The sequence below is a fragment of the Eubalaena glacialis genome, chromosome 17 (genome assembly GCF_028564815.1).
Source record: "Eubalaena glacialis isolate mEubGla1 chromosome 17, mEubGla1.1.hap2.+ XY, whole genome shotgun sequence".
NCBI lineage: Eukaryota > Metazoa > Chordata > Mammalia > Artiodactyla > Balaenidae > Eubalaena > Eubalaena glacialis.
The window spans coordinates 54,245,303-54,272,938 of NC_083732.1; the positions used below are offsets into that span (position 1 = coordinate 54,245,303).

At 42.6% G+C, this 27,636-nt stretch overlaps 1 protein-coding gene across 4 annotated transcripts in view; it reads right to left on the minus strand.

The window, feature by feature from the left end:
• The window catches only part of NCALD (neurocalcin delta), a 439,751-nt gene extending 423,203 nt beyond the window's left edge, over nt 1-16,548 (minus strand). Inside the window, exon 1 of one of the 4 annotated variants that reach the window (XM_061171579.1) lies at nt 16,407-16,548. The gene's annotated coding sequence lies outside the window, so the exon portion shown is untranslated. Of the gene's footprint in view, nt 1-16,237; nt 16,342-16,406 lie in introns of those variants that run through there. The other 3 variants (XM_061171578.1, XM_061171576.1, XM_061171577.1) reach the window with 3 other exon arrangements.
• Between the last annotated feature and the right edge of the window lie 11,088 nt (nt 16,549-27,636).

A 27,636-nucleotide genomic window follows, 5' to 3' on the forward strand; every position in this document is an offset into this window, starting at 1 on the left:
CCTGTCCCTCCTTGTGGTCCTCACTTGGCCACCAGTAGAAAAGGCAAAAGCAGGAACTTGAGGCTGGCAAGGCAGACCCCAGGGCCACAGAGTGCAGGAATGGGGGAGGGAAAGAGAATTCTCTAAGGCTTCAGCTGGCCGGTTCCTCCAGCTCAGCCAGGACTGTCTGTGCTCTTAACTTTCATTTCCACTGTTGGTTGCTAAGTGCCATACATAATGTAAAAGTAAATAGTAACACAGCACAGTTTGGGAGACACGAAAACACACATCAATCAGCCAAGGGGAAAAAAAAAAAAAAAAAAAAAAAACCTCTCAAAGTTTCTAGCTTTATTTTTAGTTCCTGGTTGACCAAATGAGTAACCTAAGTGCCCAAAGGAAGAGAAGCTGGGACAGAAAAGTGTAACACAGATGCTGCAGATCTCCGGGCCCATCTTAGCTGATAAAATATGCATCAGTCAAGTCCTCAGGTGTTTTAAGCACCTCACAGTAGCGCTTTGACTAGGGTACGACATCCAATGCACTCTACTCAGAAGACTTGCTGGATAGAAAACAACATCACCCCCTGGGGTTTCCAGACTGTGGAGCAAGCGCAACACAAAATATTGATACCCTTTAGTAGAGAACGCAACTTAATAAAAGTAACTAAAACAATGCTAAAGAATTGAGTGTAAATCCATTGAGGAAAGGAAGAGTGTTTTATTCACCTTGTATTTCCCACAACACCTGGCATATTGCCTTGGACAGAGCAGACATGCAACAAATGTTTTTTGAAAAATAATATTAATAATAATAATGGTCCTGGAAGAACCCTCATTTCTAAGCAAAACTATCATTATGACCTTCCTGAGATTCCCTACATGGTGATCAAACTAGACCTGAAGTTTCAAAGATAAATTTATCACTTTGAAAGGAAATCAGAAGGAAGAGCAGAACAGCAGATAGAATAATATAAAAGAATCAACCACCAGACTGGAAAGCAGGAATAACCCTGAATGACTCTTTGAGATTTGTTTGGCTTCTTCACCTGTAACACAAGATTATATTTGTGTCCCTACACCTCAGGGCAATGCAGCAGAGATGGATGAGAAATCATTAGGGGCTGCTCAGACTACACTCACGAGCAGCATCGTGATGGTCAAGTTACAAGGCAAAGATCTAGGATCCAAGGGGACCAAGTTACTCTCAGTGTAACTACCAGGTAAATGCAAAATCTTCTTTCCCTTAGAAAAGACCCTTCTGATTATAATACCACTGTTTTAAGTTGAAAAAAAAATGCACAAATAAGAAAAGACACTTGCTTTATGGAAAGTTAAAAAAATAAAAAACACCATTCAATAAAAAGTGCTAGGACATCTTTTACCTTTTTAAATGTTCAAAACATCAATCTATTAAATCCACTAGAAATATATCCTAGGATATAATCTTGCATAAAGTAAAAGTTACTATACAAAAATGATAATAGCAAAAAAATTATTTAGATTTGTTATCAAATGACCAATCATGGAATGGCTAAGTAACCTGAGGTATATCCAGTCAATGGAATCGTTTATGCCCAATTACATATTATCTACAAAGAATACAAAATAAAATGGAAAAGTCCTTTAAAGTAAAAACTTCCATTTCTTTTACTCTCAATCCTTCACTTCTGACACTAATGCGCAAGGGTTTTTTCCACACCAACCAATTCTCTAACTCTCTGGGCACCAGCTGGGAGTCCTGTACCTCATTCTTACTACTAACTACCCGGAGTTAATGCAGACCCCTCCGGTTAAGGGCTCAGTCCCACAAGACTGCTCTCCACTTCAGACACCAGTTGCAAGTCCTAGGTTGTCACCTGTACTTCTGACCAATCAGCTAAAGATTGGGGGTTCCTAAGGCCCCCTCCTCAGGTTCAATAATTTGCTAGAACAGCTCTCAGAACTCAAGAAAATAGTTTACTTAGTAGAGTATCAAACTGTTACAGAAAGATACAACTCAGGAAGGCCAGTTGGAAGAGATGCATACAGCAAGGTATGGGGGAAGGGGCGTAGAGCTGCCATGCTCTCTCCAAGCATGCCACCCTCCCAGCACTTTGATGTGTTCGGCAACCTGGAAGGTCTCCAAACCCTATTACTTAGGATTTTTATGGCAGTTCCATTATGTAGGCATGTGTTGATTAAATCATTGGCCATTGGTGACTGAATTCAATCCCCAGCCCCTCTTCCCTCCCTGGAGGATTGGGGGGCATGGGATGGGGGGAGGGACTAAAAATTCCAACCCTCTATCTTCCAAGAGTCACTTCATTAGCATAAATTCAGATATGGTTGAAAAGGGCACATTATGAATAACAGAAGATGTTCCTCTTATCCCTATCACTAGAAACTCCAAGGGTTTTAGGAGCTCTGTGCCAGCAACTGGGGGCAAAGACCAAATATATATTTCTTATTATATCACAATATCACAGCTTGCAGTACAGTTAAATGAAAAATAATTTTTAAATTATATATAAATATGACTATGTAGCTAAGAGAAAAATCTGTCATAAAAATAATGAAATGTTCCAAATATTAACCTTGTTTGCCTTTGAATATTTGGATTATTTTTTCTTTCTAGTTTTCCATAATGTTCACATTTTATTTCATGATAATGCCTTACTTTTATAATGGTGGGGATTAGGGTATGAAGGAAACAGCACCCAAGCTCTGGGGAACATATTCTTTAAGTGTCTGGATTAGAAAAATACAAGGCACAGTCTTCCTGTTGCTGTCCCAAGAAACTTCAGAGGCCAGAATGGACTTCTGATTCTCACTGCTTGCCTCTTGGTCTCACATGGAAAAGGCTGTCATGTCTTCCAAAGGGTGAGGTGGTGGGAACTCAACATCACAGACTTCCCACATCCCGATCCTCCCCTTCCGACCAGTCACAGAGCAAAATCCCATTAAAGAGCTCTTACTTTAAATATCCTATTAGAAATTTTAGGTCACAGGTCTAAAGAGAAATGTGTGTGTGTGTGTGTGTGTGTGTGCATGTGTGTGTGTGTGTCTTTCTGTCTGTCTGTACATCTGCTTCCTCCCCCCTTCCTCTATCTTCAAGGGCAGCAAGACAAACTCCAGGGCAATGATGCAGCCATCTGCCTCATTCGCCAAATCTGATAAGTCTGAGTGATAAATGATAAATCTATTTATTAAAATAAAATGACAATGCAAAAGAGTGAGAAACAAAGGAACCCCAGCCAGCATAACACTCTAATATTAAACAATTTTAAATAACAACAGATTAAAGTCCATCCCTCCTCTCAACCTTGCCATAAAATCCAAATTAATAATCTCGGGTCCCTATGGGCAGTATTCCAGACCCTAATACTGAATTAGACTAAATATTTCCCCTCCAAGTGCGTACAACAATGAGATAAACATTCAAAATCCCTTACATAGCACTACAGAGATTATATATCATATATACCATTACATAAATGGTAAATTATGTAAATCCCAAGTATTAACACTGGCTGCCTTTGAATTATGGGTAACAATACTACAGTTATGTTCCTAAAAGTGTGGGGTAAATTAGAGATTTTTAATTTCAAAACTACTAAAAGTACACCCAGTGGTGTGTTCACCATTGAAAGAAATTCTCTGAAAAGCTTATTAAAACAAAAAACACTTTAGCAAAGAAAATGATCCCTCGAATTTATCTCTTTAGTAAATTCAAGTCTTGGCAGCTTCTTGTATGAAATGAAGGTGGTACACTTGCACCTTGGATATTAAAGTGCAGCTCCAGCAGCAGCAGGAGTTCTCTATGTGAGACGCCACACCTCATGCCCACCTAACCTTCTCAACCTTCACAGCAGCCTCATGAAGCAGGTCCATGTACTGCCCAGTTGTCATCTGAAGATACAAGTTCCAGGAGGTCACACAGCTACTAAGCAGCAGCACTAAGACTGAAGCCAGGCTAACCCAGCTCCAAAGGGGATGTGCTCTTTCCACTATGGATCTACAGATTGCCTCTGCACCCCTTCTTCCTTCTACCAAAAATATCCATGCCCAAGCTTGGCTTGGACAACATTTAGGAAAAACAACAGGTATCCACTAATCAAAGAGATCATCAGGGACTTCCCTAGTGGAGCAGTGGTTAAGAATCTGCCTGCCAATGCAGGGGACACGGGTTCGAGCCCTGGTCCGGGAAGATCCCACATGCCGCGGAGCAACTAAGCCCATGTGCCACAACTACTGAGCCTGCGCTCTAGAGCCCGTGAGCCACAACTACTGAGCCTGAGTGCCACAACTACTGAAGCCCACGCGCCCAGAGCCTGTGCTCGGCAACAAGAGAAGCCACTGCAATGAAAAGCCCACACACCGCAATGAAGAGTAGCCCCCGCTCGCCGCAACTAGAGAAAGCCCGCGCGCAGCAACGAAGACCCAACGCAGCCAAAAATAAATAAATTAAATTAAATTAAATTAAAAAGAGACGATCAACAGTAATGCTGAATGAAGAAGGTACTGAATTATTATGTCAATTTTCAAAAAGTTAATCAATCCTCACATTAGAACTAGAGGAAGGAAGCTATACATGGCCTTCCAATAATGAAAACAGAAAAAATAAACCAATTACACGGTCTGGTGGGGAAAAAGAAAGGTATAGAAGGGCCTAAAAATAGTTGCCATGTTATCTCCACTTTAATAATAGCAGATTCGCACACATTCTCTTGGAAATGTCACCTAGGCAACCAGAAATACAAAGACAGAGATGTTTGGAAAAATATATGTATATGAATCTATTTTGCCATCTTTTGAACATAAATGATCACTATTGCAAGAAAAAGATGAAAACTAGGAGACTAAATAGTGGGGGAAATGTAGGTACAGGAGAAAGTTTTGTAAGCAGGTGCCCAGTATAAAGAAGGGTAATAAGGTATAAAAGTAGGTCTCTATTTGTATAAGAAGCCCTGACCTATTGCCTCAAATTTGGGTCAAGAATCTGCTAGGAGTGTTAAACATATTTCTTCTATGTTGTTGAAATCTCAAGTTTTTATCTAATAAAACAAAGGCAGACTAATACAAAAAAGGGTAGCCTGGCAAACTTTAAAACACATTTGGAAAACTATCTTAAGTCCCACTTAACTAGGGGGACCATATGTCGCTCTTCGCCTGGATTGCCTAAGACATCCGTGTTTGTGCCTGTTGTTTTGTTATAAGCATTAAAAAGCTCTCCTCCTTCACACTCAAAAGGGTCCTGGTGTGAACAATAAATTATATGGTCACTATATTTAGCCAAGACATATTTCTTGACCGCTTAATGATGTGCTAGCTACTAGGTTGGGAACTTAGATTAGCACCAAGACAATTCTGGAGATAGAATCTCTGATCTCCAGAACACTACAATCTCGTTGAATAGACAAAAATAACACCCAAAAAAACAGTGAAATAGTGAAAACTTGATAATCATTGGTATACTCTAGGCTGTAAGTGCCTTGGTTCAGATCAGAGACAAAGTAAACAGTGTATCCCCTCAAGTGGGACACTACAGAGAACTAATGGCAAATGCCACCAGGCTTCACAAGCACTTACTGCATAGCAGGCACTGTGCCAAGCATGATGCCCACATGACGTCAATTCATGCTCAAAACAACCCCAGAAGCGAAGAACTATCATTATGCTCATTTTGCAGATGAGATGACTCACCCAAATTCATGCCAGAGAATTCAAATGCCCAACTCCAAGCACACATTCTCCACCACTGCGGTGTGGACACACTGCTTCCTGACTGCCAGCTTTTCCAGGAGTCGATGCAGCAGTCACGTGTTAGCAGAGCCATCGGGGTTCAGGAAAGCAGTGAAGGCTCGGCTCACAACATCAGGGAGCGTTACCACCCTAGGCCTGAGGGCTAGAGGGGAAGGAGTGGCTAAAGGAATGCGGAGAGGATGGCTGCAGGCAGAGGATGCCTGGATGGAGCTGTGGCCTTTGGCAACAGACAAGCCACCCTGCAACATCCAACCCAGCAGGAGGGAACGGAGGAAATAACTACCCTACCTCACTCTCCTCCCACCCTCCCAACAATGGCTGGACCCACCATAGGCTGAATTATACTAGAAATCAGAAGACAAAGATGGACACTGATGCTGATGGTAGAGATCAGCCTCTCAGGGCACAGAGCCAGGTGGATAAGGGAGGAAGGAGACACAGAGGACACAAGAGATGGCCAGCCTGCTCGCTGCCCTTGTCCCTACAGAAGAGTGTGCTTCAACTGCAGCAGAGGAAACTGGCCTAGTCGCTCTTTGGGCGTCAAGAAGATGCCAATAAGTCAGAAGATGCCATCCTCAGCATCTATGTGACTCCAGGGCCAGCTTCATGGGCAAGTGACCTGTGCAGTTACACAAGGCACTATGTTCAGAAGGGCCTCCTGCTTGATTTAATGCTCGCTGACACCATCTTGAAATTCTTAATAACTTTTTTAACAGGGCCCTCCCATTTTCATTTTGCACTGGGCCTGCTAAATTATGTAGCCAGTCTTGTGCAAGGCAAACCATTTTCTTCAGCTGGTGAGACTAAATTTTCTAAGCATCACAGTATGCCAGGTATACTATTCAAAGCAAACAGATCCAAAGTTAATATTAACCAGAGTAACAATGTTATAGCAGAATATATAACATAATAAAGTGAAGGGACATGTTACCTTTTTTTTCTTTCCTCTTTCCCTTTTGAAGTCAAACTGCAAAGTGGCTGAGAAACCAAAATTAGCTGGCCCCTGGAGAGAAATGGACCTTAATTACAACTGCCTCTCCATAGCACAGAGGGAATGGATGTTGGGTCTTACCCAGTTAAAGTGATCAACACAGACAAACAAACAGAATAATTTACACCCTGGGGTGGGCTCTCTTGATATATTCCACTTGATGAGTTATATTCATCAAATTAGCCAGGTAATTGCCAAAGCTACCCTTGACCTTGTCTTGTGTGCCTGATGTACACAGGCCCCAGTTTGGGACTCATTATTGAAAACACATGCATAAAAGCCTTGCTGATAGGCTGGCAACATTTACAAACCATATTTCTAAGCCAATGCTTTCTGAAGGACTAAAACTTGAGACTTTACTGCTTCTGCTTCATTTTCCTGAAAGACTCTAACATCTTTAGCCTTCCTCTGAGTAATTACAGTTTTAAAAGCATCTAGCAACCCCAGGTGAGAAGCCAGAACAGGAGCAGTGACTGCCCTTCTCCCATTCATTTCCTCCAAGCACGGGACAAAGCAAAGCACAGAAAACTTCCAGCAAGGCAGGGACCGAACTGTTTTGACAGCCTTTTTAACTCACCCCTTCATTTCAGAAATGAGGGATGGCAGATTCTAAGAATTTTGTTTGTCATTTAAAGTTAAAATAAAATTTCAATAGATCAAATCAAAAGCATTTACAAGATCTATACTATATCAAGGAACCTATAGCCCAGGTGGTAAATCAAATCTATGGGCATCATGACAGAATCACAGGATCAAGGATTGCAGTGTACACTCATGAGCTCTGTTGTGGGGTGAATGGTGGCTCCCAAAAAGATATGTCCGCATCCTAAACCCAGGAACAGGCGAATATGATCTTATTTGAACAAAGGGTCTTTGCAGATATAATTAAGTTGAGGATCTTGAAATAAGACCATCCTGTAAAATGCAAATTAAAACCACAATGAGATAGCACCTGCCACTGTTAGAATGGTCATCGTTAGAAAGACAAGAGATCACAAATGCCGGTGTGGATGTGAAGAAAAGGAAACCCCTGTGCACTGTTGGTGGGATTGTAAATTGGTACAGCCACTATGAAAAACAGTATGGAAGATCCTCAAAAAATTAAAAATAGAACCACCATATGGTCCAGCAATTTCATTTCTGGGAATAGATCCAAAGGAAATGAAAACACTAACTCAAAAAGATATCTGCAACCCCATGTTCATAGCAGCATTATTTACAATAGCCAAGACATAGGAATAACCTAAGTGTCCACTGATGATGAATGGATAAAGAAGCTGTGGTATATATACACCGTGGAATGTTATTCAGCCATAAAAAAAATGAGAAAATCCTACCATTTGTAACAACATGGATGGACCTGGAAGGTATTATGCTAAATGAAATAAGTCAGACAGAGAAAGACAAACATTATATATCACTTATATGTGGAATCTAAAAACAAACAAATTTTAAAAAACCCACCAAACTCATAGAAAAAGAGATCAGACTTGTCGTTACCAGAGGCAGAGGATGGGAGAAGAAGGAATTGGAGGAAGATGGTCAAAAGGTACAAACTTACAGTTATAAGATACGTTAAGTAGTAGGGACGGAATGTACAATATGATGTTATAGTTAACCCTGCTGTGTGATGTATGGGAAAGATGTTAAGAGAATAAATCCTAAGAGTTCTCATCACAGAGGAAACATTTTTTTTTCTTTTTGTCTTTCTTTTCTTTTTATTGTATAAATATGAGACAATGGATGTTAGCTGAACCTTTGTGGTAATCATTTTACACTACATGTAAATCAAACCATCATGCTGTACACCTTAAACTTATAGTGATGTATGTCAGCCTTTCTCAATAAAACTGGGGGAAAAATTATCTAGAATTATTATCCAGGTAAGCCCTAAATCCAATGACAGGTGTCCTTATAGGGGACACACAGAGGAGAGGAGGAGGCCACATGACCACAGAGGCAGGAGTGGGAGTTATGTAGCCTCAAGCCCAGAAATGCTGATAGCCACCAGAAACTAGGAGAAGCAAGCAAAGAATTCTCCTCCAGAGCCTCTGGAAAAAGCCTGGCCCTGCTGTTAACTTGATTTCAGACATCTGGCCTCCAAAATGGTGAGAAAATAAATTTCTGTTATTTTCAGCCACCCAGTTTGTGGTAATTTGTTGTAGAGGCCACAGGAAACTAATACAAGCCCTCAGCCATACCTCTCACCTGTGGCCTCAGCTTCACAACCTCAGGGAATGGAAAATCTGAGGCCTTCCAAAGCAGCCCATTCTGTTTTCACAGTGAGCCTAGTTCTGGCCCCAGAATAGGTGTTTTCCGCAATGCAGTACTACATGTATTTGGAGACCATAATAATCAGGCTCCCACAGAGCTGCTTCTGGCTACAGAGCCCCTCATGTCATGCCTCAGGGGAGATGGGCTCCACCTCCCACACACTAGCCCCTGCCCTGTGCATTCCCTCCAGCCAGAAGAGCAGGGAGGGAACTACCACCTCCTTTGTCCTCAACACTCTTCACCTTCCAAGGTGGCCAAGTCTCATTAATGTTTAAGCGGTCAGGTTACACTACAAACTCTTTTGAAACTTTCAGCTAAAAACAAAACAAAACAAACTTACAGCTTTCTCACGTGTGTTTCACGGACATATCATCACCCCCATCAACTATATAGAAAAAGGATTTTTTTATTGAAACATAACCAATCAGCTATGAAACATATCTAAAAACTACCTGTTGTTGGGACTTCCCTGGTGGTCCAGTGGTTAAGAATCCATCTTGCAATGCAGGGGATGCCGCAGGGCAACTAAGCCCGCGCGACACAACTAGAGAGCCCACGTGCCGCAACTACAGAGCCCATGTGCCACAACTAGAGAGAAGCCCGTGCACTCACAGCAATGAACAAAGAGCCCGTGCACCACAATGAAAGATCCCACGTGCCACAACTAAGGCCTGACGCAGCCAAAAAATAAATAAATATTAAAAAAAAAAAATACACACTGTTATTTAGAAAAAAGGTGGGGGTGATGTCTGAGCAGTCACTTACTCTAAATTTTGACAGCCTAGCTAAGTTTGCACAAATCAGGTTATTACCAAAGAATCAAAACACACAGGTTTCTGAAAAACCTAACATTCCAGATCCAACTGGATGTACAGAAGAAATGTTCCTGGGTTCAAATCCCAGCTCCACAACTTACTAGCTACTGACCTAGGGTAGGCCACTCAACCTCTTGATGCTTTAGTTCTCTTACCTGTAAAGGATAATCGTAATGCTCCCTCTTGCCGGATTCTCTCTGCTTTGCCCTCCAGATCCAACCTCCTCCCTTCTCCACTCTGCTCTCAGCCCTGGGAGGCTGATTTCTATGAAAAAGGTAGTCCCTGCATTTCTTGCCCTCTGGCTTCTGGTTGGTTTGGCCAATTGGAAGACACCAGCAGATTAGATGGGGGAGAAAAGAGTGGCTGGGGACTTACTCACCTGGTGCCTCCCGGCCAGGCCATACCTTGGCAGTAGCTGTATTCTTCTACTGAAGAGCAATTCCAGAAACTGCTCGTTCATGTCACCCTTTCAGGACTGCACACTCATCTAGCCAGTCTGGGTGACTTCCCTTAATCTGCCCACAACTTTATGAATATGGTAGTCCCCCATTATCCATGGGGAACACATTCCAAGCCCCCCAGTGGATGCCTGAAACCACGGACAGTGCTAAACCCTATATATACTATGATTTTTCCTATACATATGTAGCTATGGTAAAGCTTAATTAATAAGTTAGGCACAGTTAGAGATTAACAACAATAACTAATAAAATTAAACAGTTATAGCAATATACTGTAATAAAAGTTACGTGAATGTGGTCTCTCTTTCCCTCTCTCAAAATATCTTAATTGTACAAATGTAATGCCTTTTCCATCTTAACTAAGCATTTATCATTCACTGGGGCCGTAACTTTTTTTTTTTTTTCTTCAGGAAAAAATGCACCCATGCACAAATTTTACACAGCATTTCAGGGGGGACTCAGGCCTTCTTGGAGCCCAACACTGACACAGGCCGTGAGGGTCGCAGGGCCCAGGTTAGGGGCTGTAACTTTTGCAGTTTGAGATATGATAGCAAAACTAGCACGGCATGGGCTTCCCCGGTGGTGCAGTGGTTGAGAATCTGCCTGCCAATGAAGGGGACACGGGTTCGAGCCCTGGTCTGGGAAGACCCCACATGCCGCGGAGCAACTAGGCCCGTGAGCCACAATTTACTGAGCCCGCGCGTCTGGAGCCTGTGCTCCGCAACAAGAGAGGCCGCGACAGTGAGAGGCCCGCGCACCGCGATGAAGAGTGGCCCCCGCTCGCCGCAACTAGAGAAAGCCCTCGCACAGAAACGAAGACCCAACACAGCCATAAATAAATAAATAAATAAACCCAAAAGTTAAAAAAAAAAAAAAAATCTAGCACGGCATATATTTCTTTTCCCTTCTTCACAATTTCACGGATAGAGGATTTGTTCTTACCGTAAATCTCAGCAACCTCAGCATAAGATTTTGTTTTCTTTCCTTGTTGAGAGCTTTCACCTTTTCACTTAAAGTAAGCACTTTACAGCTTCTCTTTGGCATATGAGAATTCCCAGCATCACTACCCTTGCGCTTTTGGGCCATTATTAAGTAAAATAAGGGTGACTTGAATACAAGAACTGAGATACCACGAAAGTGGATCTACTAAGCGACTAACGGGCAGGATACGCCGGACAAAAAGACGATTCCGTCTGAGGCGGGGCGGAGCAAGATAACGCGAGATTTCATCACTACTCAAAATGGCGCACGACTTGAATTGTTTATTTCCAGATCTTCCACTTATTTTCGGACCGTGGTAAATGAAACCTTAGAAAGCAAAACTGAGGATAAGCGGGAACTACTATATTCTCTTCATTAAACTTTCTTCAGTTATACCCATTTGAGTGTGTCGTTTGCCTCCCTGTAGAACCGTGGCTGATAAACCTTTCATAAGGTTTATGCTCATAGTAGCATCACTCAAAATAGCCAGAAAGTAGAAGCAACCCAAGTGTCCATCGACAGATAAACGGATAAACGAATGTGGTATATGCATACAATGGAATATTAGTCAGCTTTAAGAAGAAAGGAAATTCTGACACATGCTACAATATGAATAAACCTTGAAGACATGCTAAGTGAAATAAGCTAGTCACAAAAGGACAAGTATTGTATGATTCCACTTATATGAGGTACCCAGAGTAGTCAAATCCATAGAAACAGAAAGTAGAATGAATGGTGGTGGCCAGAGTCTAGTGGGCACGAGGAAATTAAAAGTTTTTGTATAATGGGTATGGAGTTTCAGTTTGGGAAATTGAAAAAGTTCTGAAGATAGATGGTGGTGACGGTTGCACAACAATGTGAACGTACTTAATGCCACAAAACAGTACACTTAAAAATGGTTAAAATGGTAAACTTTATGCTATATATATTTAACCACAATTTTTAAACGTATTTAAGAAATATAATTGCTCACCTATTACACAAAGCACCGCACTGGGGATACACAAACTGGAAGGTCACTGTCTCTATCAAGGGTGCTCAGCTCCTGCACTTCCCCCATATACCCCTAATTCCAGCAATCTGTTCCCTAATTATGTCTTGCACTTTCAAGCTGGAATACAAATTCCTTCAAGACAAGGGACTAGATCATATTCATCCAAATCCCTAGAACTTAACAAAATCTTGAGCACGTCCTCAAAAATATTGGTTGAATAAGTGAGTAAAAATCTAGCCAAAGAAGTCTATGTTCTTTTTTTTCTCAAGTCTTCTAGCCAGTCAGTACTTAACATTTCTTGAAGTTAGTTACCTATATTTTCAGAAATGAAAAGAGTAGAACCTCACGCTAAACTCACTTTAAATTGTTCTGTTGACAAACAATCCTACTAAGTGCATAAATTGTGGGTTTTAAATCAGAACTCCTTTGTTTGCTAGCCATGTGTCCACGGGCAAGTTACTGACTGCCCCTAAGCCTGTCATCTGTTAAGTGGGAATGCTGACATTACTATAGTGGACATCTATTGCTTTGCAATCCAAAATCTATTGGCCAATCTCCTGGTGACAGTATAACAATGTTGTGCTGGAGAAACACCCTTGCTCCTACTTCTTAGCCTATGGCTCAGGGATGAAACCTGCAACCAAGCCCAAGCCCTAGACTGGTGTAGAACTCAGGAATGCTGGGGTATTCTATCATGGTGATAGAGACAGAGGGATGGTGAAGACCAAGCCTGGCTGTCATTATTGCCTAATCCCAAACCCTGACAGACATCACTAATTGACCACAGCACTCGTTCCTACTGAGCCTGGACCCAGCCTTGGATTCCTCTTCAACCCAGCTCTCCAGGCAGCCACTACCAATCAAATCAGTCAAAGATGACAGGCAAAATGAAACCAATTGTCTTAGCTCCAGAACAGCAGTTGGCAGTTTTTATGTAAAGAACAGTGTAGTAAGTATTTTAGGCATGGTCTCTAATATATATTCTTCTTTGTGTTTTGATTTGTTGTGTTTTCAACCCCTTAAAAATGTTAAAAAGCATTTTTTGATCTTTCAGCTTACAAAACCCCCTGCTCTGGAGCCTTGAAATCAGACTCTGGGGCTGTCCCAGAGATCCAGGCACCACCTTATCTCCCTCTGCAGGACTCCTGGGAGCTCAGTACTGGAGCGCTTGGAAACGCCACCTCAGTCAGAAGTGCACACATAGAACACACTGCATTGCCTGAAAAGTACAGAGGAGCTTTGATGACAGGAGAGTTTCTGTTCTTATCGTACCAATCCCAGGGCAAGCTGACACCCACACTCTGGAGGAAGCTACCATCCAAGGAAGAGCTACAAAGCCCATGCACATGCTGACCTTCACTTCTACTTCCAGAAGCAATTTCACTGCACAGCCCCTCAGACAGCCGAACACTCATTCCCCACAGCCAATCTGAGGAAAGCAAGAGTTCAAATCACTACATTTCTCCATTGTTAGTCTAACTCCTTACAATTAAAAAAACACCTCTGAAATTGTTCCAAGAGACTGTGCCACATTTCTTTTGACCAACCTTTGATTCCTTATTTATTCCTTATTTCCCAAAGCTTTTTTTTTTTTTAAATTGCAGAGTAGTATGTATAAAAGTTGGTTTGGTCCTCCTCTTTATTATTTTCCTTGTTTGTTTCTGGTTTTAGTGAAAAGGAATGAACTTTGCTTGACTGATGTTCATTCATTCATCCAATAAACAATTACTTATAATCCCAATCCACCTCTCAAGACACTTGCAGGTAGGAAAGACAATTGCAGACGATAATGCAGAGTGATAGGAGGGGTAGGTGCAGGGTAACATTCCAGCATGAAGCAAGGGCAGCTCAGTCAGCTGTGGCGGAGATGAGTACCAGGAGGTCTGCTGGAGGGCAGTGTCACTGCAGCAGAGCAGGGAAGAATGCATAGGGGTTGACCAGACAAGGAAGGATGGGAGGATGGCAGGTGCTGAGGCTCAGTGGCCTGAGTAAAGGCTACACATGGGGTTTGGGGGCAGGGGGAGTTGGGAGATGAAGCTGGCAAGGAGACCAGGGTAGGGTCATGAAGGCCTTGGAGTCCAAACTCTATCCTGAAAGCCACAGAAAGCCTCTGAGGGAACTAAGCCGAATGACTGGCTTAGATTTTTATTTTCAAAAGAAGCATTCTAGTTGCAGTTTGGAGAATCCACTGGAGCAAGAGAGTCCTGATTTGGAGCAAGAGAGTCCTGATTTGGAGCAAGGAGCCCAGTGTGAAGGCAACTGGAGCAATTCAGGCAAGAAGTGATGAGGTTATGAACTAAATCAGTGACAGCAGGAACTGAGGGAAGGGGGCAGACATCAACAACAACAAAAATAAGAGCTCACATTTATGCAGCACTTTCTAATGACAAAGCACTGTGTGAAGTGTTTTTGTGTATTAATTCACTTTATCTTCACAACAAGACTGAGATAAGTTTGGTACCTATTGTCAACCACAGATCAGGAAACCCAGAGAGATTAAGCAAGGAGCCCAAGGTCTGAGAGCTATTTGTGTCCCATCCAGAAGTCACATCCAGCAGCCTGGCTGCAGAGTCCACGCTCCTCACAGCCCACTCTCCTAAGCACACTTACAGAGAGTGGATATTCGAGATGGGCGCTGAGTGGTTGAAATGGGGGAGACTCCAGGGCAATCTCCAGAGGCCTGGCTTGGGTACCTGAACATTTGGGTTTCAGCTTCTTGAGCCTCCACTTCTGAAAGAAGCCCCATCCCCAAGTCTATATTTAGCCCTCAACCAGCACTCCGCATACACCCACACTCTCCCCATCACCCCACCACCCCTTTCTCCTTTGCTGTCCTTGCAGGCGCATTTGGAGTGAAAAACCTCACAAGCATTGCCAGTCAGGTCTGAGAAACCCGGACAGCAAAGCCTGCTCTTGGTAATACAGAGGCTTAGGTCTATTATTTTCAAATCAGTCAGAACTGGGAAAACTTTGAGCAAGCCTGTGTGGTTTCCTTCTCAGCAAGCAAGACCCTGGCAGCCCTACTTCTGTGTTTCCCACTAGTTGCCCTACAGAGCAGAACATGTACCATTATTTGGGGCCAGCGCTTAACAACAGAAGCACGCTTGCCTGGCCAGCAGCCTCAGACAGACCCGCAGGAAGAAAGTGGCCCTGGCGGGGAGACCTTCAGAGAGCCAAATGGCTTTCTTTCTCCAGGCATGAGAGTTAAAGCAAGCATCTGCAGCAAGAAACTTGTGTATTTCCTGCGGACAAGGAGACCTCCTGCCCCTCCCGGGCTGATACAACCCACTTTGCACATCCTGCTTCTCTGGGAGCTAAAAATAAATCGGTATGCACTGAAAAACACTCAAACACATCTCCCCAGCACACCCCTTCCTGAGTTCCCGAGGGCAAGAGACCCAAATCTTTCAGGTCCTGAGTCCAAAATGCAGACCACTTCCTCGTCTGTGTTCCACTGGCGCCTGTTGGTGGTTCCCAAAGCCCCCCTCCCCAGGCGCCCACCCCTCGCACGTTACTCCTGCGGCCTCTGAGGGCCGACTCTGAGGCCCAGGAACCGGCGAGTGCCCTCGACCCCAACCTACTCCCCCGACCCCGGGAGGGATGCTTCTGGTGTCCCGGGCCACCAGGCGCACCAACGCCCCCTTCCGACCCAGCGCGCCCCCAACCTGCCTGCCCTGTGCGCCTCTGCGCGTCCCTCTGCAAAGTTGCTCTCTCTTTTTCTGCCACCATCTTCAGGGTCTTTGGTTTTGTTTTATTTTCCCTCAGAGGCACTGAAGGAAGGACGGGGGAACTGACAGGATGAGCTGCACCCGGGAAGGGCTGCGGGGACCAGGTCTCCGGGACCGCGCGCTCCTCGCGCCCACCCCTGCGCCCGCCGAGCCCCGAGCGCGCCGGTCCCCCCAGCAGCCGCTCCCGGTGCCACCGCCCCCGCACACCCGCCAGGCTGCAACTCCGGCTACGCTCTCGCTCTGGAGAAGCAGACGGAAGGCGCTGCGACTCACCGCCTCGGCCGCTCCCAGCGTCTGTGTCGCCGCGGGTGAGGCGGCGGCGGCGGCGGCGGCGGCGGCGGCGCCTTCCCTCCGCCCGCCTCCCCGTGGACAGCACCGCCGCCCGCCGCGCCCCCCTCCTCAGCCTGGCTCGCCGCCTCCCCCCTCGCGGCCGCCGACCCACCTCCCCACTGCGGCCCCGCAGGCAGCCTCTCCTGGGTGGGCGGACGGCTGGGGGGGTGCAGAGGACCAGGCTGAGGCGCGCGCGCGGTTTGCAGGTGCAGTGGACACCCCGATGTTGTGCTGGTGCGGCCGCTAGGCTTATTATCCTCGTTATACCCGCTAGTCCTAGCCCACCGCCAGGCTTCTAGCCAGGCTGCACTGGTACTTTACAAGCGGTGCCATCTGTTTGCCTGTTAGGGTCGTGGGAAGGTCAGAGTCAACGTAGAGCACCTTCTTCTAGGCTTCAATTGGGAGACCCTGGGGTCCCTGCTACGCAGCAGTGAAGTTCTAGGGAGTCTTGGAAGGACGGGCCCGCAAGGAGGGACGGGCTGCTTTGCCTCATCAGTGTTTTCTTTACCAGAGCTTAACAAAAAGCTGGAAAGAAGGACATCTAAGGGATCTCTTCCCCCCTCGTTCCCCCCACCTCCTGTAGCCCACCGCAGAATGTCACCAAATCTTCCATCTCCACTGGAGATGATAAGAGGCAAATGTCTTGCCAATTTATTCAACCAATATTTATCAAGTGACTGCCATCACATGTTCCTGTCCTGCTGCGTTGGCCACTCAGGACCTCTCAAAAAGCCACTGTAACTTCCTATACTTGTCAACTGCAGCAACATTTCCAGAACCCACAGAAGATCTCAATAGCAAGTCAAATTCATTGATTAAAAAAACTTGCTGGTAAAAATAACAAAAAGGCACCATGTAAAGCTGTAAAGGCACCATGACTTGTCCATGCTTGTTATAATGATTACAAAATCTTTTAATATGACTAGTAGTTGTAGAAATAACAGTCACATTTAGGTTCACACATCTGCCAACTCTGATTTGAAATTCACTGAAAATGTTCCCCTGACCAAAGCCATCCTCTTAGTTCTTAGCTCTGCCTTCCATTTCCACATCATTTACTCCTTCAGGCAAAGCTTACAAAACCAAAGTCATCTGAGAGGCCATTAAACCATTTATGGGATACTAAAATTTGTTCCTGGATTGGATTAGCAGATTAGCTCAGTGTTTTTGCCTCTCTGGGTACACTTTGGAATCACCTAGGGAGTTGGATTTTTTTGTTTGTTTTTTAGTGGTAGGCCTCGCCCCACACCCATAGATTCTGATTTAACTGCTTGGGGTGCAGCCTTGCTTAGGGACGCTTTACAAGGGCCCCAGGAAATTCTGATGTGCAGCCAGGGTTGGAAATCCAGGGATAAGCCAATCATCAAACTGAGCCTGAGGCAACGGGATGACAAACCAAAAAGTTTTGATGCAGGCAAAGGTCTGAGCAGGTGCTGCAAACTCAAACGTCCCTAAGGGATTAAAAAGAAATAACAAGTGACTTAGCCTGGTTGTACAGGGCCAAACTGGGAAGGACTTCAAGGACATAAAGCACAGTCTCATTTTTCCACATGGGAAATGCAGATCCAGTGTGGCCACTCAAGTTGGGGTTTTTTTCATTTTGTTTTGTTTTTCCTCCACAGAGAAGCCAAAAACCTACATTTAATGTGAGCTCTTCTAATTTTAAAATGTTGGTAACTAATTTAAAAAATATTTTTAAAAAGAAGAGTTTATAGGCCACAAGGGGTCCCTAGGTCATCATTTTGTCACCTGTGGCCTGCACAATTTAGGCCTGGTCATTGCCTACAGACTGCAGGAAGAACCCTGGTGAGTAGAAGGTGGCAGTGCTTTGGGTGGAGGTGTCTCTGAGAGAGAATGATTTAAAAATCCACTTAATTTTTTTAATTTTGCTTTAATGATCTCTGCTTTTTAGAAAAAAAAGCTTTGTTAAAATATAACTCATATAGCATACAATTCACCGATTTAAGGTATCCAATTTGATGTTTTTAGTATATTCATAGAGTTGTACAACTATCACCACAATCAATTTTAGAACTGATTTTGATCACCCCCAAAAGAAATGCTGTGCTTATTAGCACTCATTTCCTTTATTCTCCCAACCCCCAGTCTCTGGCAACCACTAATCTACTTTCTCTATAGATTTGCCTGTTATGGACATTTCATATAAATGAAGTCTTCATACAATGTGAAGTATTTTGTGACTGCTTTCTTTCACTTAGCATAATGTTGTCAAGGTTCATCCATGTCATCAGTACTTCATTCCTTTTTATGAACAAATAATGTCCCATGGCATAGATATATCATATTATGTTTATCCATTTTTCAGTTGATGAACATTTGGGTTGTTTCCACTTTGGGGCTATTATAAATAACGTGGCTATGAACATTTGTGTATGCTTTTATTGTGTGGATGTATGTTTTTATTTCTCTTGGGTGTCTATTTAGGAGTGGAATTGCTGAGTCACATAGTAACTCTAAGTTTGACATTTTGAGGAACTGCTACACTGGTTTCCAAAGCAGCTGCACCATTTTACATTCTCACCAGCAGTGTGTGAATGTTCCAGTTTCTCCACATCCTTGCCAACACTTGTTATTTGCCATTTTTCAAGTTTATACCATCCTAGTGGCCATGAAGTGGTATCTCATTGTGGTTCTGATTTGCATTTTCCTAACAGCTAATGATGTTGATCATCTTCTCATGTGCTTATCTTCTCTGCAGAAATGTCTATTCAGGTCCTTTACCCATTTTTTTAAAGTCAGTTATTTGTCTTTTTTACTCATTATTTATTATGATTTATTATTCAGGTATAAGTGTTCTTTATATAATCTGGATATAAGTCAGATATATACTTTGTAAATAATTCCTCCCATTCTGTGGGTTATCTTTCCATTTCTTTTGAAAGAAAAAAGTTTTTCATTTTGAAGAAGCATGAATGATCTATGTTTTCTTTTGTTGCTTGTACTTTTGGTGTTATATCTAAAAGGCTTTGCTTAATTCAAGGGCACAAGATTTATGCCTAAATATTGGACCCTACTTTTTACAATGCTCTTTAACGGTGTGATATTGGAAACTGGGAACACTGAAATAACTGGCCTTGAGCCCATGGTCAGAGTCTCCCACTTCCAGAGTTCTAATGTGCTGGGACAGCTCTCACCATGGCATTTGGCCAACTTTGGGCACTTAATTGCAAGTTTTTGTCAAGGAAGCAACTGAGTGTGTAAATTTGGGGCTAGCTAGGTCAATAGTGGCATGCATTCATTCATCTACTCCACAAATACTTCCTAAGGGCCTCCAATGTGCTTTAAACTGTTCTAGGTTCTCAGGATATAGCACTAAACAAGGCAGACAAGATTCATGTTCTGGTGGGGCTTCTAGCTTAATGAGAGAGAAAATAGATGATAGATGATAGATATATAGATAGAGCACATAAGATCCATAGCAAATGAGTGCTATGTCAAGAATTCACATAGAGTGATAAGCTGGAACAACTAGGGAAAGAGCCAGGCAGAGGAAACAGAGTGCCAAAGATCTAATTTGAGGGGAGAAATACACAGCTTATTCTGGGAACACAAAGAAACCTAACGTGACTGAAGCTTATTGGGTGTCTTTGGCTGAACTCCCTAGAAAGTCGGGCCCAAGCAAATGGTTAGGTGACTAGACTATAGGGAAGTGAAATCTCAGGAAAGGATAGAGAGAAAAGAGGAGTGAGTCAGGAAGAGAGGGAAAGCAACTACAAAGAGTTGTGTTACACAGCTGGTGATGGTTGCCAGAGTCTGCAGGAAGCACCATGGATTTGTAGGAGGCGGCATGGAGGTATCAGTGGATAGGCTAAAGAAGGATTCAAGAGGAAGATGCTGATTTCTGGTCTACAGAGAAGCAACGTAATGCTTCTGAAGCTTCAAACATCTGTCAGGGGTCAGGGGAAAGAGTTCTGGTGTGGTAGAAAGAACATTTATTTGCAGGCTCCTGTCTCCCATTGCTCAATGTTATCTGATCAGCACTCCTGGTTGCATGTGAGTGGTCACCAAATAGGTGTCTGGGCAGACTAGGGAAGTCCCAACGTGGAAGGCAAAAGGCATATGGCAGGAGGTGAGGCACTGTTGGGCTGTACCCAAGAGCAACTTGAGAGATTCAACCCAAGGTAGTGACAGAAGTCGCAGCAACCTGGCTCCATGACCACAGTCATAGCACAAACCATTGCTGGATTTGCTCTAGCAAATTGGTGTCTCATCATCCATTGAGTTGGTGCATAAAATGAGTTCAATACAGTGGGCAGGGGGGAGAGTGAGGGACAATGTGGTCAGAGAGTGGCAGGACCAGGCCATGCACTGCTTTGCAAGTCAGGATAAAGAACACAGAATTTATTCTAGTTTGGAATTTATTCTAAGAACAATACAAAGCCATTGAAGGCTCTTTGTAAATTTATTTTTTTAATATATGTACAGTAAAAGTCACTTTTTAAAGGAACAGTTCGGCAAATTTTGATAAATCCATTACCACCATCAAAATTCAAAATGGTGCCATCACTCCAAATATGCTGCTGCCCCTTGTAGTCAAGCCCTCCCCCTAACCCTAACCCCTGGAAACTACTGATGTGTTTTTTGCCTCACAGTTTTGTCTGTTCGAAATGTCATATCAGTGGAATCATACAGTATATACCCTTTCAAGATTGGCTTCCTTCACTGAGTCTAAGGCATGTGAGATTCACCTGTGTTGTTGAGTCCATCAGTGGTTTATGCCTTCTTATTGTATGAATGTACTACAAGTTATTTATCTACTCACAGTTGAAAGAAATTTAGGTTATTTCCAGTTCAGGGCAATTATGAATAAAGCAACTGTAAATATTGGCCTACAGGTTTTTGTGTGAATAGAAGTTATCATTTCACTTGGGTAAATACGTAGGACTGGGTTTGCTGGCTCCCACAGTGAGTGTATGTTTACCTATAAAAGAAACTGCCAAACTGCCTTTGAAATTGCATTCCCAGTAGCAATGTATGAGGGTTCAGTTGTTCTGTATTCATTCCAGGACTTGATATGGCTAGGTTTTTGTTTCTTTGTTTTGTTTTAAACCATTTTAAATGGTGTGTAGTAGCTTTAATTTCTATTTCCCTAATAATTAAGATGTTGAGCATCTTTTCATGTGCTTATTTGCCACCTATTTAATTCCATTGTAGTATCTTTTCAAAAATTTTCTATTTCTTAATTGGTTCATTTGCTTGCTTTTTGATAAGTTTTAAGTATCCTTTATATATAGTGGATACAAATCCTTTGTCAGTTAGGTCCAAATATTTTTCTTCCACTGGGCAGAGTATCTTTTCATCCTCTTACCATGATCCTTCACATAGCAAAAGTTTTCATTTTGATGAAGTCTAATTTATCAATTTTTTCCTTTATGTATCATACTTATGGTATCATATCTAATAACTCTGCCTAATCCCAAGTCACAAAGGTTTTCTCCTAAAAGTTTTATAGTTTTAGGTTTTATATTTATGTCTATGATCCATTTTTAGTTCATTTTTGTACAAAGTATAAGGTATGGGTCAAGGTTCATATTTTTGCTTATCGATATCCAATAGTTCCAACACTATTGAAAAGACTATGTTTTTCTCCATTTAATCACCTTGCACCTTTGTCAAAAATCAGTTAACCCTATCTGTGTGGATTTAGTTCTGACTCACAATTCTGTTCCAATGATCCATGTGTCTGTTCTTTTGCCAGTACCACACTGTCTTGATTATTGTGGGTTTTTAATGAGTCTTGAAATCAAGTGATACAAGTCCTCCAACTTTGTCCGTCTTTTTCAAAATTGTCTTAGCTTTCTGATTTATTATGCCTTTTCACATACACTTTAGAATCATTGTGTCACTATCTACAAAATCCCTACTGATATTTTTATTGTGATTGCATTAAAACTATAGATTACTTTGGGGAGAATTAACATCTTAAAAATGTTCAGTCTTATAATCCACGAACATGACAAATATCTCTATTTAAGTCTTCTTTGATTTCTTTCATTATTGAGTATAAACATCCTGCACATTTTTGTTAGTCTTATAACTGTATTTCTTTTCCTGTGTGCTATTGAACATGTAAATTTCAATCTTCAATTGTTTAAGGCTTAACATGTAGAAATATGATTGGTTTTTGTATATCGACTTTTATCCTATGAATCTGATAAACTCACTCACTATTTCTAAGAATTTCTTTGTCAAATCCTTGGGGTTTTCTATGAAGACAATCATGCATTTGTGAATAGAGTTTTATTTCTTCTTTTCTAATCTCTATGGCTTTTATTTCTTTTTCTTATCTTTTTGTAGTTTCCAGAACTTTCAGTTCTATGCTGAATGGAAGTGGCAAGAGCAGACATCCCTGCCTTACTCCTGATTGTAGGGGGAAAGTATTCAGTCTGATTAGGAGGGTACTTTGGGTTGTGTCTCATGAAGGGAATAAGTGGTGTATCCTCTATGTATTCTAGAATCAGTATCTTAAAAAGAACCCCCACACACACTCCACTGGTGATTCTGATGTCCAGATAGATTTGGAGACCACCAATCTGGAGACCACTAGTCTCTTTGCACCCTTCTGGCTCTTAAATTCTATGAGACCAGCTCTTTTATTCAACAACGAATATTTATTCAGTGTTTTCTATATGCCAGGTGGAGTTCTAGGCCCTCTACACACAAAAATTAAAGCTCGGTATGTGCTCTCACCACCTTAAGTCTCATGGGAAAGACTCACACGTCGGCCTGTGTTACAATGCAGTGTTAATGCTCTAATGGAGGTATATGCTTGCTCTACCTGCTCTTAATTTCCTAGATCCTTGAAGAAGGAGAGAACACCTGCCTACTGAGATCTAACTGACACTATATTCCTCATAGCCACCTAAGAGCCAGTCTTTTCTGGATTTTACCCACAGAGGAGTCTTCCTCTTGTTATAAAGCCTGAGAACTTGTGGACTCCCCTTGAGATAATTTGAGCCTGTCATCTTAATTAGGACTTTTTAATTTCCCCTCAGAACTCTTTTTTCCTCTTCAACAAGCTCCATAAAAGGATCTTATCTCTTTTAAGTGTCTCTTTCTTCATTTCCAATCAGGGTGATCACATCTTTACACCTTATATCTAGATCATGTTTCTTAACTCCTATATGTGTGCTTAATAATACATTTTCATTTAATTATAGCTCATGCCCACTAGCTAAGGATATGCTTACATACCCCAGCAAGATCACAGTATCACTGGGGGGAGGGAGGGTATAAAAGTTTTTACATTAAAATGGATTATTCACTGCTGCCAACACAGTATTACTTCAGTACTACACTTCATCTCCAAAGTACATAAGTGAAAAACTAGGCTAGTAATTTTTTGACAGTGGTAGCTGAATGATCAGTTATTTTCTAAATGTTCTCATTAATAATGACTTTCTAAAATAAAAATTTTTCATCAATTAATACATTTAGTAATAATATTTTTGTTTAATCTAAAAGTGTCCATAGAAGACAAACAGTAGGATGTCCCAAAAGTTTGAAGAAAATGTTACGGGAGAAACTGACGCAGTTGAGAAAACTTTACTGTGAACTTTTGTGGTTTTTATATGATTAGGAAAAAACTCATTTTTCACTCTTAATGGTAACACGCTTCAACCCAGTCTTTTACTGGGAAGCTTCTTCTGTGCCAGACATGAAGGAGTTACTAAGATATATAAGCTAGTCCCCCTACTGTCAGGGAACTCTGTTTAATAGAGGAAAGAGACACATAAACAGATGGTGACATTGCAATGTGGGATGTGCTATGGTCCAGGAAGGGCAGGCTTCTGTGGGAGTTCAAAGAGGGTTCTCTAATCCAGAGCCAAGGTGAGCAAGCATAAGTAAGGTCTGAAATAAAACTAGCTAACATTCACTGAGTATTTGGCATGGGCCAAGCACCCTTTTAAGCACATGGCACATGTTAGCACATCTAATCTTCACCAAAAGCCCATGAGGAAGGTACTACTATTACCCCACTATCTAATGAGGCTTTTTAAAAGGTTGGTGACTTGCCCAAGGTTACATAGCTCTGAAGATACTGGGTTGGAATCCAGAATAAGGTCATTAAGCATAATAATGGCCCCTCAAAGATGACCATGTCCTAATCCTCAGGACCTATAAATATATTACCCTACAGGGCAAAGGGGACGTAAAGATACAGATGGATTTAAGATTACTAATCCATAGGCCTTAAATAGGGAGATTATCCTAGATTATCCAGGTGGGCCAATATAACCACAAGGGTCCTTAGAAGTAGAAGAGGGGGAGCAGAAAAAGAAGCAGAGGGAGATCTGAGCTACAGAAAACAGTCAGACAGAGATGCAGCTCTGCTGGCTGTGAAGGTGAAAGAAGGGATCCCAGAGTGGAGGAATGTGGGTGGCTTCTAAAAGCAGATGAAAATCTAAACAGATTTTTCCCTAGAGCCTTTGGAAAGGAAAACAGCCGTGCCAACACCTTGATTTCAGCCCAGTGAGTCCCATTCCAGACTTCTGAACTCCAGAACTGTAAGATAATAAATTCGCGTTTTTTAAAATTTATTTATTTATTTATTTATTTATTTTTAGGCCGCACCGTGCGTCATGTGGGATCTTAGTTCCCCGACCGGGGATTGAACCAATGCCCCTGCCATTGGGAGCATGGAGTCTTAACCAGTGGACCACCAGGGAAGTCAATTTATGTTGTTTCAAGCCACCAAGTCTGTGGTAATTTGTTACAGCAGCAGTAGGGAACTAATACACAGGCCCGGGTCTTTCTCATTTAAGAGCACAAGGCTTTGACTCCAGAACCCTTTCCCTGAGATTTAACTCAGAAGAATGTAAGCCAATATTTTTGCATGTGTAGCTTGGAATATTTGGCCCTAAATTCCTTACCTCATTCTTATCCACCATGAGAGGCAGCACCAGACTTCCGACCTTCATTCATTGCCCAGAGACCCTCCTTGTACTTTCTCCCTATCCCTTTGGCATTTCTCAGAGCATCTTTAATTCATCTGCAAACTACAAAGATTCATTTTGTACTGATTTTCTCCTAGAACATGACCCAAATTGCCAAAGAAAAACCATACGCACAGTGCCATGATCAGTGGGGAGAAATGTTTTCATCAAACACCATGACTAATCCTATCAGCCAGAATGTCACTGCCCGGACCTGCAATTTTTGTTTAGGGTGGAGGAAAACCTAAGAAGTACCTAGTAACCTTGACAGAAGGCAGAGGTTTGCTGCATTCAGTTATACCTCAAAACATACTTGGTTTCGTTCAAGGCAAGTATACCAAAGAAAGAAGAAAATAGCTTCCCTCCAGCTGCCTTGCCTTGCCTGCAGCTCTTCAAGAATGAGTGAAGAGGAGAATCCAGCTCAGGGTACAGGAGACCATGTTTGCTGTCTATTGTTGGCTGCAGAGCTGCCAAGACCATGAGAGCAAGTGAAATGGAGGCTCTCTCCTGACTGCTTATTCAGGCATCAGCCACTGATCATTACATCATCTTTGCAGTTCACCTCCCAGCCTTCAACACGTTCTCTGGGTCTCTTGTCAAGGGGCAACCAGAATGAAGTGCAGTTCACTGAGAGGATCCTTCTGACAGGCAGCCGAAGGTGATGAGCACCAATGCTGAGGTCACAGCTATGTGCTGGAGTCGTGAGAAATGACTGATAATAGGAATGTGGCAAGGCAGTGGAAGTATTTACACAACAGAAATAGACAAAGGCTACAAATCAGGGTTTCTCCCCTCCTCACTCCTGCCCCCAAAGCTGGCTTATCAGGACACCACGGGGTCATGCTGGCTGTATGCATTTTGAGACATTATGTCTATTTACTTGCTTTTGAAAACCAGCACCACAGATTCATGCCATTCAGCTTGTAGACCATGAAGACAGAAAACAAAGGACAGTCAGTCACCAAGAAAAATACAGCTTCCACGCCCAAGCACTACTCTTCAACAATTCCTTAAATCTCCATGGGAGTTCAAGTACCAAATATCTATAAAAGAATTAAGATAAAAACCTAGTATGTTAAACTAGAGGTTCTCCCTGGGGTTCAGGGGAAAGAGAGGCTATTTGGTAAAAATCAGAGAAGTCTTCATGAAGGAATTAATTGGGGCTTTATTCCTTATTTTACCATCAACTACAGAGCACTTTCCATGCGCAAAACCCTGTTCTAGTTTCTGTGGGGACACAAAGATGAATCTGGATGTGGGCCCTCTCCCAGAAAAGTTTGCGACTTTGAGGGACCTCCAAGAAGGACCCCTGGGCATCGAGGCTCTCATTTGGGAGCTGTGCCAAGATGGTTTTCCTTGATTCCTGCTACTCCCCCATCTTCAGTTTTTCTGCTCCTTGGCACCCTAACTTGACCTGTTCCTTTGCTTCTGTCTTCTCAGATTTTTGGACTTCATATCACATGCCCAAAGCCTTCCATGCCTCTCAGCTCACATGCCAGCCCCTCACCACACCCTAATGCAGCCCCCATTCACACCATTCACATACGCACACAGAGGTACAGATACGCTTTATCACATCATTCCATTTCTTTCTTTTATGGCAGTTATCATAACCTGTACTTCGGTCATTTACTTGTTTACTTTTTTATCGTCTGTTCTACCACCACCGCCTGCCACTCGGTAAGTTCTCTAAAGGTCAGGGACCTTACCACCATAGCTCTAATACCTATTGCCACGCCTGTGCATTCAACAATAAATCTTTAATTAATCAATACAAATATAAATGAATTGCAATGATTGGACCTCAGAGGAGGGGGTGGTTACATCCAACCAGAAAGACTTTATAGAAGAAGTAGGTTTTGAGCTGAACCTTGAAGGATGGGTAGGATTTGAGAGGCAGAGGGTACAGAGTGAGTAACAACGTGCAGCAGTAAACACAGAGAGTGGAAACCGGCAGAGGAAGAGATAATGAGGTTGCTCCGAAAAGACTGGACACATAGCCATTGCCATCAGTTCAACCATACATTCAAAACCTATGATTCTGGAAAGAGAAACATTTTATAATTTTTCTTTTCTTAAGACTGATTTCAACATTGAGCTCTACAGAATCCTCTTCCCACACAGCTTGGCTGGGAGTGGGGTGGAGGGATGAATGTTTATTTGGATTTACCTTCCCCACCTCCCTCCCCCTCCCGCCCCCTCAGTCAACCAGAGCAACTCTGCTTTAACCTATTGTATCTGTCTGTGCTTTTATGTAAGGTGTGATTTAGGGAAAAGATCCCATCTTTCTTTCTTTATCTTCCTGTACAATGAAAATATTTCTTTATCTTCTATTTTCAACTCTCATGGAAAAATATACACTTCTCTTTTTTTCCTTCTTAAATA